Consider the following 11,831-nt stretch of genomic DNA (forward strand, 5'->3'; position numbering starts at 1 on the left):
TCCATGATTTAGTACTATTTACTGTTGGTTAAATGCTAAGTGTCTTGCTGGTGAAAAGGAAATTATGTTGCTGCATTTTGAAACTTAGAGGTCCAGCCGAATAGTTCAGCAGATTAAAGCACCTGCAAGCAGGCTCAGGAGCCAGGGGTTCCATCCCTGGGCCTGTGGTGCTGCCCCTGCCCCTGGGGTGCCCTGAGAAGGCAAGTGAGACTGGGTGTTGTGGTGCATTCCTGTAATCCCAGCTCTTGGGAGGCTGTAAACAGGTGGATCACTATGAGTCTACTCTAGTAGTGAGATCCTGAACACCCTGAGGACCCTTCCCTAAAATACCAAAAAAAAGGACTATTTTTATTTCAAAATATCTTTTCAACAATGTTTTGTGATAAAATTTTCTTCCATAAGTGAAGTTTTGTTTATTGCTAATTTTGTCATTTTAAAAAATCTTTATAGATATTTTTGTTAAACATCTTAAAATTAATCTTTCTGAAAGAAAAAGGAAATGGGGATATTTAGTCCTGGGTACTATGGAAGCCACCTTATGGCAGAGAGGAAAGGTAGCTTCAGGATACAGTTGACTCTAGACAGAATGGCAGAGTCATGGAAAGAACTTGGGTATCAGTAGAACATGAGCCTCTTTACTACTATAAAAAGGAATGCCATCCTTCTTTTGGGCTTCCTTTTATGTAAGCAATGGATTTCCAAATTGTTCAATCCAGTTTGATTTGGTTTCCTTCTGAACCTGTAGCACCCAGACTGATAAACTTTGACCCTGAAAATAATATAACTTCCAAAAGTTAAACTGTAACATAAAGCATTTTAAGTGATGTTGGAAAGCAATTTTTTCACAAAGGGGGTGACCACCTCCTACTCCCACTCAGTGATGCATGCATGCAGAAGGTACACACTGCTCCACTCAGAATGCTTCACTCTTTGCAAGGTCTTGTGTGGTCGTGCAGTGCTGAAGCTGACAGCCCCTGTGGCATGAGCAGCTCAGCAGTCTTTGGTTCTCCATTGATTTCAATAATACAATATTCTCTGGGATTCTCCCTGCTGTCCCAGGAAGCAAGGTAGGGCAGGGACCACTGTTCTGAGTAGTTCTTTCATTTATAGTTATGATGAATTTGCAGGGAGTCAGTTGGAAAACAAGTGAAACACTGTTGTCTGGGAAACCAGATTCTGGGATCGTTTTGAGAAGCATTGGGTTTTTGAGGCTTCACACACACTGAACCTCAGCTAAAAGCTGAGCCACCAGGGTAACTCTTCCTTGTCAGGCTAGCAGGCAGAACTTCGGAACCAAGAGCCATTGTTGACTTTTTATTTTGTCTGAATAATTTCAAATTTTCAGAGGAAAAAACAATGCAGTCTCTTCTCAGTAAGTTATATCTCCTCTGTAACAGACTCTATGTGACAGACAGTGACTGGAAGTAGGAAATTCTGAGAACTCCAGATGCCTTTATCCCATCCCTGGGCTGCTGTTGCTTGTTCTGTGGCATGTCCCTGTCTTGTATACCCTCACAGAGAAGTATGCTTATGGGATCTGAAAGTCTTGAGATTGTACACCACCAAGGAACTTCTTAGTCGCTTTTGCCTGAGGTAACAACAGGTTGTAAAGAAAGCTGAATCTGAGAGATAGTGTTATGGCCTGGATATAAACTGTCCCCCCAACATTTCACGTGCTTGGAAGGTGATAGGATCATGGGTGCACTATGCATCAGTGGATTCATCTATTTATGAGTTCAGTAGTTGAATGTGCTGTTAGGAAGTAGGGTTGGTTGGTTGGAAGAGGGTTATCAGGGGAATTCAGAAGAGGGTGTGTTGTTCCTGGTTCCTCCCTTCTCTCTGGGCCTCCTGGCCATCATGGGGTGAGCAACTTTTCTCTTCCATGACCATCCACTATGCCATTTATTCCTAGGAACCAGCCAATCATGGACTGAAATCCACAAACCAGTAGCCAATTAGACCTCTCTAGCCTTTAAATTGTGGATGTTGAGTATTTTGCCTCAGAAAAAAAGAAATGTGACCACTACTAGTAGTATACTAGTAGGTTTAATATAGTGAAAAACACGCAATCCTGGATAAACATGAGGAATGTTCAGATGAAATTTTAAAAAGGGCTCTAAGTCAGGAATTTTGGATGCCAGTGACAGAAAAGCAGCTCAAACTAGTTTTGATCAAAAGGGAATTCTTTATCCCACAAAATGCAAGCTAAAAAACATAACATGCAGGCTGGGGAGATAGTTTGGCTGCCTAAGTGCCTGCCTGACAAGTGCAGGGACCAGAGTTCGATCCTCGGCACTGCATGCCATGCCGGCCCTAGGGAACCTCGGATGTGCGGTGCTAGCCACCAACACTGGGTGTGGTGGTGCACACCTGTAATCCCAGTGCTGGGGAGACTGAGATAGGAGAATCGCCATGAGTCCAAGCTGCGCAGTGAGACTCTGTATCAAACAAATAAGTAAATAAAATTTTGAAAAATTATTTAAAAATAAGATGTGCACTGCAGGGATGGAGCCAGGAAGAAAAGACTAAAGAGGTGCCCTCTGTATTGCTCCTTTCTGCATCTTTCTTGGCTTCTTTTTCTCTTACTTCAAATAATTTTTCCCAAATGAATATGAAGATAGAATGCAGCAGCTTCTGAGCTGTACTTAATTGCTTCCATCACTTTTTCCTAAGTCCGGAATAATTCATAGAGGAGAAACAGGCCTCACCCTTTTAGATTAAGCAATGCCTGGGAAACATCCCAGCTAGTTAAGAGAAGCTGGAGATCCCACATGCCCATGGCTATGTAGAAAACATTTCTAGAGAAAGAAGGGACTCAGGCAAATAATCCCTGAAGAGTTCATTCAACAGAGTCTAGCCAGTTGGGAGAATCAGTCAGCACACATCAAAGCTGGATGACACTAAAAGGGTTACCTTGTTCACGTAGTCAGGAATCAGGGCAATTAGAGAATTACAATGGTGAGACAACAGATGAGAAAGAGGGGGAAACTAGTACCTAGACATCTTGAATTGCATTTTTTATTTGTTTGTTTTTCTCTCTATACTAGACCCAGTAAAGAAAAAATGAGTGTGTTTTTCTTTTCAAAATGTCTTTCTCATTCTAGTACTTCTTACTGCTCTTTGAACAGGAGCTGAGAATCCCTTCTTTCCTTCTGTTATTTTAGAGGAAGATTTAGGGCCAACTCTCTTGAGGCGAGCCTTAGGCTGTGTTTCACACTTGACATCTTTTTAAATTCTCCTAGCACACAAAGAATACTGATGTATTATTCCCTTAATAGTCCCCAGAGTTGCTAATTCTTTCATAATATCACCTGAGGTAAAGCTTACAGTGCTAATGAGAGAGCCCTTCTCCCAATGGTCCTTCCCCTAAAGTAGTTGCAGCTTATATCATATACCTGAAACCCTGTACATAAAATTGCCTGTGGTATTTTGAGGGCCATATTGAAAAGATAAATTTGTGCCATGAATGTGACTTTCAATTTATATATTTTCAGCTAGCTGTTCATGTGTAAGAAAGCTTTTCCACTATTTAATGGAGTCATTTGTCTCTAGATATAAGAACTAATACAGTGTGACCCATTTGGACTTGGAGTCCTACATTTTGTTCCTTGGCATGAACACCTAGTAAACAAATAAAACTGCTTTGAATCAATGAAAATCACAGGTGGCCTCTTTTCTTTCTTTCTTTCTTTCTTTCTTTCTTTCTTTCTTTCTTCTTTCTTTCTTTCTTTCTTTCTTCTTTCTTTCCTTCTTTTTTGTGGTACTGGGGATTGAACTCAGGACCCTGTGCTTGCCAGGGTAGCGCTTATTCTACTGAGCTATCTCCCTGGCCCTGACTCTTTTCATATGGAGATAGATTTCTAGGGTATCGCAGGACAGTGCCAGATGACATTCTCATCATCTAGGTACTCAGATTTCAGGTCTAGAACGTTATCTTCTTGTATGATTCTGGATCCATTTGTAGGAACTTTTTAAAACAAAGAATGTCTGAAAATTAGATTTAAAAGAAAGCCTGGCCAGGATAAAAGCTCTATCCCAGTATTTTTATGGAAATTACTGCTTGTGTTATTATTATTATTGTTTCAATTTCCTTGTGGAAATTTAAAACAATGGCTTACACTCCCTTTACAGAGAAACAAGAGCTAAGTATTGCTTAATAGCATTCAAAAATTGCTGACAACTGAAGAAAGACTTATCTTGATGAGGAAATAATAGCCAAAGTAATAACAAGACTAATTATAGAAATCTAGGAAGTGATAGCATTGCATGCAATAATAATGGTAGTTAACACTACGTAGTGCTTGCTATATCCTAAGTGGTTTCCTTTAAGTCTTAAGTATTAGAGTAGATGGGTATTACAATGCTTTTCATTTTATAGATGAGGAAAATAAGGCATACAGGGTTACTTAAGGTCATTGGCTACCTATGCTTGTTCTTTTTGCCTGGTCAGTATCTGTGACTGCTTTAGACCAAAATGCTCCATTTGGATTTGGAGAACCATGTACCCAACCCTCACACTGCCTGTAGTTTGTTCTCGATTACCAATTCCCTCCTCCCCTTCTCCTGAGGCTGTTGGAGAGGTTATGTGATTCAGACCTACCTTACTCTATGTGTTCCACTCAACATGGATAAAATAGCAAGTTCAGGGATGGCTGTGAACACAATCAAGCTGAAAATACATACACTATTAACAAAGGAAAATCTTCCTTTGGGATCTAGTCATAGCTGGGGGAATATAAGCCTGGAGCTATGGGAGCTTTCAAGAAGAAAAGGCAGCCTGAGAGTGGAGCCACCCAGAGAAAGTCAGAACTATACCTAGAGGTAGGCCAGGGCTGATGATCCTGTTGAAACCCCAGATTTGATCATTCTCAAAGAATGCACTACACTTGTGTCACTTTAATAAAGATTCAATTCAGTGGCCTTTTGTAAGGTATATAGCCAGAAATACTCTCTGATTTTTCAAAAATTTCATCACCGAAAAGAAACACTATAATATTTAATACCATCCCCTTACCCTTCTCACCATCTTTTATCTCAATATATTTGACTATTCTGAACAGTTCATATAAATAGAATCATACAGTATGAGGCCTGTGTGTCTGTCGGCTTTCATCTGGAATAATGTTTAATTATCTGATGTTTAATCAGGTTTACCCATGCTACGGCACACATCAGTACTTCATTTTTTTTAAGGCCCAAAAGCATTTCTTTGTATGAATATAACACATGTTGCTTATCATCATCTATTGATGAAACTTATAAAATGCTGTCAGGCTGTTTCCCAAAGTGATTGCACCATTTTATACTCCTACCAGCTGTGTATGAGGCTTACAGTTTTTCATTACCACTTGTTCTCTATCTTTTTTACTATAACCATCTGAGGTATGAAGTAATAGTGCGTTATGATTTTGATTTGAAAAATTTCCTATTTTGTGATGTGTTTTCATTTTCTTAAAAATATCCTTTGACTCATATCTTTGTTACTTTTTTTCCTCTAATGCTGAGACAAAAACCCCACACTCAAAGTTAAAGGAAGAAAGTTTTATTTAGCTCACAGTTTGTGGAGATTTCATTTCACAATCAGCTGGCTCCAAGGCAGGGTGGATGGCAGAAAGGCAACAGTTCAAGGTTGCAGAAGACAGCAGAAACAGCAAGAGCAAAGGGAAGGCAAGCTTCTTTCCTCCCTTATACAGTAAGCAGGTTACCACCCCCAGAGTGGGTGTAGCACTCACAAAACCTCTGTGCCTTCCTCTTGCAAAGGCTCAGGATATTTGAAAAGTGAGGACCCTGGCCCCTTAATGAATCACTTAGTTAAATGTCTAAACTTCTCAAGTGGAGGAAACGCGGTGGTGCAGTGGAGCTAGTGGTGCCTGGGCTGACAGATAAGTGGCGCAGCCCAGTCGGCGAGCGAGCGGACTGGTGAGTGCAGGGCGCAGTCATGATCACCTCAGCCGCTGGAAATATTTCTCTTTTGGATGAAGAAGGACCACAGCTTAAGGAATTTGCACTACACAAATTGAATGCAGTTGTCAATGACTTCTGGGCAGAAATTTTTGAGTCTGTAGACAAAATAGAAGTTTTGTATGAAGATGAAAGTTTCTGGAGTCAGCAGTTTGCAGCCTTAGTGGCATCTAAAGTATTTTATCACCTGGGAGCTTTTGAGGAGTCTCTGAATTATGCTCTTGGAGCAGGTGATCTCTTCAATGTCAATGACAATTCTGAGTATGTGGAGACTATTATAGCAAAATGCATTGATCTCTATACCAAGCAGTGTGTGGAAAATGCAGATTTGCCTGAAGGAGAAAAAAAAAACAATTGACCAGAGATTGGAAGGCATTGTGAATAAAATGTTCCAATGATGTCTAGATGACCGCAAGTATAAGAAGGCTATCGGCATCGCTATGGAGACAAGAAGACTAGATGTCTTTGAGAAGACCGTACTAGAATCGATTGATGTCCCAGGAATGCTAGCTTATAGCCTCAAGCTCTGCATGTCTTTAATGCAGAATAAACAGTTCCAGAATAAAGTACTGAGAGTCCTAGTTAAAATCTACATGAACTTGGAGAAACCTGATTTCATCAATGTTTGTCAGTGCTTAATATTCTTAGATGATCCTCAAGCTGTGTGACTTCTTAGAAAAACTGGTGAAGGAAGACAACCTCCTCATGGCCTACCAGATCTGCTTTGATTTGTATGAAAGTGCCAGCCAACAGTTTCTCTCCTCCATGATCCAGAATCTTGGAACTGTGGGCACCCCCATTGCCTCTGTGCCTGGCTCCACCAACACAGGCACTGTTCCAGGTTCTGAGAAAGACAGTGAGATGATGGAGACAGAAGACAAGACAGGCCGTATACTTGCTGGAAAGACACCAGATGCGAGTCCAGAGCCCAAGGACCAGACTTTGAAAATGATTAAAATTTTAAGTGGTGAAATGGCTATTGAGTTACATGTGCAATTTCTAATATGGAATAATAACACAGACCTCATGATTTTAAAAACCACAAAGGATGCAGTATGGAATTCAGTATGCCACGCAGCAACTGTCATAGCAAACTCTTTCATGCACTGTGGGACTACCAGTGACCAGTTTCTTAGAGATAACTTGGAATGGTTGGCCAGAGCCACTAACTGGGCTAAATTTACTGCTACAGCCAGTTTGGGTGTAATTCATAAGGGTCACAAGAAGGAAGCATTGCAGTTAATGGCAACCTACCTTCCCAAAGACACGTCTGCAGGGTCAGCCTACCAGGAAGGCAAGGGGCTCTATGCACTAGGGCTCATCCATGCCAATCATGGTGGCAACATAATTGATTACCTGCTGAATCAGCTCAAGAATGCCAGCAATGATATAGTTCGGCATGGAGACAGCCTGGGCCTTGGTTTGGCTGCCATGGGAACTGCACGCCAGGATGTTTATGATTTGCTAAAAACCAACCTTTACCAGGATGATGCTGTGACAGAAGAAGCAGCTGGCCTGGCCCTAGGTTTGGTTATGTTGGGCTCAAAAATGCCCAGGCTATCGAGGACATGTTTGGCTATGCCCAGGAAACCCAGCATGAGAAGATCCTGCGTGGTCTCAGCATCGGCATTGCCTTAGTGATGTATGGGAGGATGGAAGAGGCTGATGCACTCATTGAGTCTCTCTGTTGGGATAAGGACACAATTCTTCGAAGGTCTGGAATGTATACAGTGGCCATGGCTTATTGTGGCTCTGGTAACAGCAAAGCTATTCGACCCCTGCTACATGTTGCTGTCAGCGATGTTAATGATGATGTTAGGAGGGCAGCAGTCAAATCACTTGGCTTCATTCTATTCAGGACCCCTGAGCAGTGTCCCAGTGTGATCTCTCTGCTGTCCGAGAGTTACAACCCCCATGTGCGTTATGGAGCCGTGATGGCCCTGGGCATCTGCTGTGCTGGTACAGGAAACAAGGAAGCTATTAATTTACTAGAACCAATGACAAATGACCCTGTGAACTATGTGAGGCAAGGGGCTCTCATAGCCTCCGCGCTCATCATGATCCAACAGACTGAGATCACATGTCCAAAGGTGAATCAGTTCCGACAGCTGTATTCCAAAGTTATCAATGATAAGCATGATGATGTCATGGCCAAATTTGGCACTATTCTGGCCCAGGGCATACTAGATGCAGGTGGCCATAATGTTGCAATCTCCTTACAGTCCAGAACCAGACACACACATATGCCTTCTGTGGTTGGCGTCCTTGTCTTTACCCAGTTCTGGTTCTGGTTTTCTCTCTCACACTTTCTGTCATTGGCTTATACCCCTACCTGTGTCATCGGCCTGAACAAGGATTTAAAGATGCCAAAGGTGCAGTATAAATCAAACTGTAAACCATCCACATTTGCATATCCTGCACCTCTGGAAGTACCAAAAGAAAAAGAAAAGGAAAAGGTTTCTACTGTTGTGTTGTTTATTACTGCCAAAGCCAAAAAGAAGGAAAAAGAAAAAGAAAAAAAGGAGGAAGAGAAAATGGAAGTGGACAAAGCAGAGAAAAAAGAAGAAAAAGAGGAAAAAAAGGAACCTGAGCCAAATTTCCAGCTGTTGGATAACCCAGCCCGAGTTATGCCTGCCCAGCTGAAGGTCCTTACCATGACAGAGACCTGTAGATACCAACCTTTCGAGCCACTGTCCATCGGAGGCATCATCATTCTGAAGGACACCAGCGAAGACATTGAGGAACTGGTGGAACCTGTGGCAGCACATGGCCCCAAAATCAAGGAGGAAGAGCAAGAGCCAGAGCCCCCAGAGCCCTTTGAGTATATTGATGACTAAGGGACCAGACGGGCTGTGGCCACTCAAAGCCCGGCCAGCTGTGGAGAGCGCGCAGCCGGAGCCCTCGCAGGACCAGCAGGACTAGCTCCTCCATGCATGTCGCCTTGCTGTGCGCTCACCTCAAGAACTCGTCTCCAAGTCTCTGACTGAAGAGAAAACACATGACCATTTGGTGTGCTCTTTCACAGACTTTGGTTTTCAAATAAATATATTAAAACCTTGAAAAAAAATAAAAAATAAACTTCTCAAGTTGACACAAGGTATCAACCATTGCAATCCACCCCTTATCAACTTGGCAATAAGACACATTTCTTTAAAATAGTGTCCAGAAACCAAGACATGTTTATTCTTATCATTTCACAATGAACATTATAATATAGGTTTAACAATCCTTAAGAACCAATATTAAGTGTATCAACATTATATTAGAATAATAAAATTCTATCTCTGTCCCCACAAGAATCATCTACATCCTTTTATGCAAAAAAGCTTAAGTCCATCTCTAAGATTTTCCAAAGTCCTAAAAGTTTCAGTAAGGCTGAAAAGTTAGCTGCAAGCCCCTTTGCAAATGAAAACAAAGTTAAATACTTCCAACATTCAATGGCACCACATAAACATTTTCATTCCAAAAGTTACAAACAGGAATACAAAAATGGGAATGAAAACAAGTCCAAAATCCAAGAGGGCAAATATTAAGTCCTGTAGCTCCATGTGTGGCATCCAACGCAATCTGTGGCACATTGTGAGGGCTTGAATGATTCCACCACATGGCACCTCTGATGGTTGTAGCTCACAACTGCTTCCTCTTGGGCCTGCTTTGCTCCTTCCTTGCAGCTTTCCTTAGATGACTGACATTTTAGATTTTTCCACATTTCTGGAGTTTCCACTGTACTTTTGGCTTCAAACTTCACATCTCCATACCTGCCTTCTCAGAGGCACACTGACTGGCCTCCCCAATCTTCTGAAATTGGGTGGGAAGCTGGATTGGCCCCACAACCCTTGCATCCTGGATGTACCTAAAACCAGAGACATGTGGATGATGCCAAAGTCTGCTGTCCACTAGAGCAGTAGCCAGGCTTCCCTTTCTCTTAGCTGTAGGGGTCAAGTGATTGTATCTCTGGGCACTGTGAATCCAATTCTGAGAAAGAAAGCCTCTGTGCCACTGCTATGGAACATGGTGGTCTGTGTCTTTCTCCTCAAAACTGTCTTTCACTTTTGCAGCTTTGAGGTTGCAAAGGGTGATGACTTGCTGCTTCTTTTGATGCCCTCAGGCCATCTTTTATATTCTCCTGTTCCTTTTCATCAGTGGAGATCTCCTCAGCTCTGATTGTAGTCCACATCTTTACTGGAGCTTCTTTTTTGGCCAAACTCACAATAATTCTTCTGAGCTCCCTGCTCTTGATTCTCAATGTAGATCTGGCTAAACCCAACAATAGTCATGCCACAGCCTCAACATTACACTGCCTTGAAATTTCTTCTGCCAGAATAATTAGTCCACCACCCCTAATCTCAGTCTCAGGCAAAGTCTGTGTACATGAACAAAATGCAGACAAACTTTCTGCCAAACCTTAACACACATCATCTGGACTCCAACAACCAGTGTAATCCTTCTTTGCAGAACTGCCTTAAGCCTGGGCTTTACCTGCTGGATTACTACCAGTCTTCTGGTCTTCTGAGCTCTGACCAGAATCTCCCATATAGAACAGGCTAAGGCATTTCAATTCACTCTTTCAGGCAACATCTCCAAGTATTCAAAACTCTTCCTACAAGCCAATCCCAAAGGCTCTTGAACCACACAGTCAGGTATGGTCACATTAATGGCCCCACACCTTTGGTACCAAATTCTATTTGGTTACTTTTCTCTCACTGGTGGGATGAAATACCTGACACACAAAGTTAAGGAAGCTTCTAGACTCTCATGTTGACACAGCGTATCAACCACAATGACATACAAGAATTTTTAATTTTGATATTAAATTTATTCTTTTCATTAGTTGTATATTAAATAAGCTTTGTATTCTTAGGATAAATTCTACTAAGTTAAGGTATGTAATTATTTATATATTGCAAGATTTAGTTTGCTAATTTTTTATTGAGGAATTTTGTACTTATATTCATAGAAGATATTGATCAGAAATTTTACTGTAATGTATATCTGATATTAGTATGAAAGAAATACTGGCCATAGAGGATGGATTTAAAAATGTTTTAACCTTCTTCTTTTTAGGTATAAGTGTTTTTTGTTGGAAGATTTATAAAATATTGTTAATTTTTTAAATAGTAGACGCCACCACTATAACTGTTTGGTCCCAAATCACCCTTTCTGGAAGTTTGTGGATTACTGATCTAATCTTTTATTATTATAGGTTTATTCAGATTTTCTAGTTCTTCTTGAGTCCATTGTGGTAGTTTACACTTAGGAATTTGTCCATCTCATCTGGGGTTTCTAATTTGTTGGTATGAAATTATTCATACAATTTTTATAATCATTTTTATTTCTATAGAGAGTAAGAGCCCCTTATTCATTTCTAATTTACTAATTTACTAGTTTGAGTTCTCTCTCTCTCTATCTCTCTTTCTCTCTCTCTGTCTCTGTCTCTCTCCTTTCTCCTTTCCTGTCTCTCACTCTCACTCTCATTCTTGCTTTTGGTCTCTCTCTCTATAGATAGATAGATAGATAGATAGATAGATAGATAGATAGATAGATAGATGATAGATAGATAGATAGATAGATAGATAGATAGGTCTAATACAGTTAACCTAAGTGAATTTTTCAGATAATCATCAGAAATGTCTGATAATGTCAATTCTTTAAGTAAATCTTGTAAAACTACATCCTAGCTTATGGTCTGAGTGTGTTCCCTAAATGCATTGTGCTAGAAAATTAATCTGTAACCAAGTAGTTTTGGGAAGTTGGGCCTTCCAGAACAGGATTCAGTCAAGCACAATCTATCCTCATGAATTACTTCATGCTACTAGAAAATACTTTGTGGGAATAACTTTATTCTTTCTTGCCTTTGTCTTTCACTATGT

At 40.9% G+C, this 11,831-nt stretch overlaps 1 pseudogene; it reads left to right on the top strand.

Moving 5' to 3' along the window:
- The first annotated feature begins 5,938 nt into the window (after positions 1-5,938).
- Positions 5,939-9,020, top strand: LOC101561578 (annotated as a pseudogene).
- The last annotated feature ends 2,811 nt before the right edge of the window (positions 9,021-11,831 follow it).

Source organism: Octodon degus, unplaced genomic scaffold, assembly GCF_000260255.1.
Source record: "Octodon degus isolate 3935 unplaced genomic scaffold, OctDeg1.0 scaffold00010, whole genome shotgun sequence".
Taxonomy (NCBI): Eukaryota; Metazoa; Chordata; class Mammalia; order Rodentia; family Octodontidae; genus Octodon; species Octodon degus.